Raw genomic sequence first — 4,559 nt, forward strand, 5'->3', positions numbered from 1 at the left:
GAATTGTGCTGACGATGGGGAAATATATCCATATCATTAAATTGTGCTCTTTTCTTTCTTTTTTTTTTTTTTTTTGCGCAGAAGAAACATCCTGTCGCTCTGAAGGAATTCGACTCTAAGAAAAGGAAAGCCGAACCTGGTCAGCCCTCGAATGAGAAAAGACATGCGGGTGGCGGCTCGACACAGACACTGGAGTTCTATCTTGCAGGAACGAGTCGACACAAAGCTGTGCCGCAAAGTCAGATAGACAAGCTAATTGTAAACTTTGTGGTAGGCGACATGCAGTGCTTTTTAGTCGTTGAAAATGAACACTTCCGGCGCTTGATCATCGGAATGCAGCCATCGGCAACAGTGATGAACCGAAAGTCTTTTGTGAATCATCTGGACATCCTCTACCGAGAACAAAAAGCGTCCCTCATCGCTACCCTTGAGAAGGCGACGAGGGTCTGCTGCACAGCAGACTGCTGGACAGCCTCAAACAGGTAAGTTCTTGATGCACTGCACCCTATCTATACGATACTCTCAGTGAGACGCAGGTCGGTTTGTTTTAGAACCCGGCACATCTAAGCCTGTAATTTGTGAATAGCTGAAATAATTAATATACAGATATTGTAGTACATTGTCAACAGAAACCTAGCCTTAAGATCAAAGATCTCGTAGTCCATTTTCTAGTCTTTTTGTAAAAAGTGTCTCCTGTTGCATCAGCACTTGAGCAGTAAGTGCATGGAGCTAATATGTTTGTGACCAGTCAAGCCACAAGCCACTACTGTGTTACTGATCCAGCCGTTTATTTATGGCAGCGTTAGAGTCATATAACGTTATCTTCCCTTTGCGTTATACGTTTACACCGTAGAAAACACCCGCGCGCAAGTAAACCCGAAGTTGAACGGAATCACCATTCGAGCGCAGCGATACCTTGTTTATTTATTTATTTATCAATACTGCCAGCCCAATATAGGGCAAAGGCAGGAGTGGGGTAATACAGTGTCACACATGCTTATTATAAACACAACAATTGTTTAATCTAAGCGGCTGCTCAGCCATTCAAGACCGTTACGAAAGGGCACCGTTCTGGCGTTTGTCCTTTTTTTTTTCATTCAATGAAAGCAGGGAGGACGCTGTTTCCTTGGGTTTTTAGATTTTGTTTTGTACTGTTCGACGCGCATTTAACTTTTGGCGGCGCTCAGATGTATGTTGGAACGAAATATAACATTTTTGCACCAAATAATTTGTAACCCCTGCCATTGATCGATGTGTTTGGCGCATCACTTGTGGGCAAGTAGACCTGTGCGTCTTTTTTTTTTTTTATATAGTGAATAGTAAATTTGACAGGTTCAGTATTCAAGGCCTCTCTGGAATCGAGATTTTGCTGTTCGGCTGAACAGCGACCTCTTGATTTTCACTTATTAGATTTCCAACATATTGCCATTTTCGTAATTTCGTCGTCAAATGGTAAGACATAATAAAAATAGTCCGCATTAATCAGCTATATTATGAGTGTCACGGTTATAACCGGAGCTTTGTTGTTCCTAAACTAATTAGTATGACTGGCGAGAAAATTGCAGAAATTTAAGATTCCAATTAGAATATTTTGCGGTGACCATAGGAGCTTCAAGCATGTATACAAGAGCATCGTGCTTAGTCGTGATTGCATTGTCACTACATTGAAGGGCGCAGCAACAACAATAGTCATTCCTTTTTTTTTCCAATCTTTTTAGGAGCTTTCTCGGAGTGACAGTTCACTTCCTGGATGAGGAATCCCTGGAAAGGAAATCCGCAGCGCTGACCTGCCATCGGCTTTCAGGCCGTCATACATATGATGTGATCGCTTCTGCGCTCCATGCAGTGTTTGTGGACTACAAAATATTACACAAGATATGTGTCGTGATCACGGACAATGGTTCGAACTTTGTGAAGGCTTTTAGGTAAGTTTATGGTCTTGTTTGTTCCTGTTGTTTTTTTGTTTTTTTTTTACCCTTTGAGCTCCGGCTGGACACCTTCATATCACCCCAAACGTATACCAGAATTACATATTAAATGCGGTACATTGTGTTTCACTCGCAATTTTTATTATGCTGTTGGGGCGATCTGCAGTGTAGGGGCACATATTAAAATAGGGGGACATTTACTGCTTTTATACGATTAATGAAGCTCCACATGTGAAATTTGGCCGAGTTTAGGCAGTTTTATTGAAAATATCCGGACGTACACTCGTTGCGTAGCTTCATTTCGTAATCCTATTTTTATGACACTTCCCCATCGGAGTCATTAAACACTACTAGACGATTGTTTAAATTTGTAGCTAACCTATCATCTCATATCTTTTGCGACGTTCAAGCTCAGCTGGGTAAAGGTTCTGACGGGTGTGACTTATTTTGTGGCGCAGGGTATTTGGAGAAGCTACCGAACCTGAGGAAGATGTCATCCAAAATTGCATCACAGAGGTTCTTGACACAGCTCCAGGCGCTTGCACATCAGAGATCCACTTGCCTCGGCACCAGAGGTGCGCTGCACACACTCTTAATCTAGTTGCCTCCGCGGATGCTGAAAACGCGTGCAACCAGTTACCTTACGGTGCAATGGCGAAGAATGTGTTTGCAAAACTGAAATGTCTCTGGAGGAAGCAAGCCCAGTCAGTTCAAGCCGCTGAAGCCATAAAAATCACCCTAGGAAGACAACTTCCTGTCCCAAACGCGACGCGATGGAACTCTTTGTATAACGCTGTAAAGTTCCTGAATGAGGTCTCGAAAGGCAAACTGGACGCCACATTCGAGAGACTTTCGCTGCCAAAGCTACAGAACGAGGAGCTTGCCTTCATCGACGAATACTGCAAGGTATTGTAATAGCGTATTTGTTTCACTTTATGCAGTGCGCTAACCTTTCGTACTCTTTCAGACGATGTATGGCGTGGCGAAGGCACTGGACATCCTGCAAGGCGAGCAGTACATGTATATGGGTGTGCTGCAGCCCACTCTCCACTCGCTCTTGCGATACCAAGGGTCCCTGTCACAAATGCAGTACTGCACCCCACTTTCCAACGCCCTTGAGGCGGGAGTCAAGAAGAGGTGAGCGATATATTTGTTGTTCACTATATTGCTACCCCTCTCTGCACATGCGTTTGCATGGTAGCATATCCGTGCGAGCTATCTACACTTAACATTGTAGGTTTCAATCATCCATATTTCGATTTATAGGTTCAAGCAGTGCAAAAATCTCCTTTTTGTTTCTTGTCTCGTCACAGGTTTTCAGAAGTTCTTGAAGACAAGGACTTGGCCCTTGCAGCGGCGGTACACCCCAAGTTCAAGCTATCCTGGATCATGGAAAACGAGCGGAAAGCTGCAACTGTACGGCTGCTCGAGGAAGAATGTCGTGCGCTGGAGGAGCACTGCAGTGAGGACGCAACAGGCAAAGAGGATGGCGACGAAGACGATTTTTTTTTCCACTTGCCTCAAGCATTACCATCATCAACGGAGGTGCAACAGTGGGTGAGCGACCCCGCGACCGATCTGACCGGGCTCTCAAGGTTCCCCATGATAAAGAGGATCTTCATCAGGCTCAACACGGGGATTCCGTCAAGCGCGCCGGCTGAACGCCTGTTCAGCAAAGGACGCGATGTGTTCGCCATCAAGAGAGGGAAGCTCTCCGATGACAATTTTGAAAAACAGTTGATATTAAGTTATAACAAATATTGCAAATAAGTTATAATCGTTAAAATTCTGAAACGACGAATGACACAAAAAAGAAGCACCCTTCGGTTTTAATGTTTTCTAATTTCTCAGCAGTTCATCTTTCTTCTTACTACAGTGTAACAAATAAAATATTTTTTTTGGTTTATGGTTTCTTGTGTCCAATTTTGGTACTGTAACGAGAAAGTAACGGCGTTACTCTTTCTGCGGTAACTGTAACTGTAACACGTTACTTTTTTAATCCGATAACTGTAACTGTAACAGAGTTACTTTTTCCCCCTAGGTAACTGTAACTGTAACACTGTTGCTTTTTACTGGTAACGTGCCCATGACTGCCAGCAACCTGTGTGTCACGGTCCGGTGCGGAGCGAGAGGGGAAGCGCACTCGCCGTAGTCCGCAACGGGGGTTCGGACGCCCGCTATCCCACAGTACGTGGGCTCCAAGGACGGGGGGACAAAGACAAGGCACGTGACGAAGAGAGCAGTAGAAACATTTATTAAAAGGCTAGTAAGATTGTGACAAAAGTAAAAGGGTAATACAGACAGTCTCAATCAGGCGGAAGAATACAAGAGAAGCTTAGGAGCTATGGGCAAGATAGAGTATACTGTATACATAACAAGAGGAATGGGACGATACCGCACTTGGGCGCAGTCCGGCACGACGAGGCTCGCAGAGGCGTGGGAGCACCTGAAGTCTGTCGCTTGCGGTTGATTCCCTCTCGACGTGGCCGCGGTGCGCCAGAGGCGGTGGTCGTTGGCTTTAGTCGCTGACGCGTCACGGACGGTCGACGCACTGGGGCAGTCCGGCAGAGGAAGTCCGCAAGGACTAGGATCACAAAAGTAGCTGACGTTCAGTGCCCCGACGGGTCTTCC

The sequence above is a fragment of the Ixodes scapularis genome, unplaced genomic scaffold (assembly GCF_016920785.2).
Source record: "Ixodes scapularis isolate PalLabHiFi unplaced genomic scaffold, ASM1692078v2 PGA_scaffold5__190_contigs__length_132052651, whole genome shotgun sequence".
NCBI lineage: Eukaryota > Metazoa > Arthropoda > Arachnida > Ixodida > Ixodidae > Ixodes > Ixodes scapularis.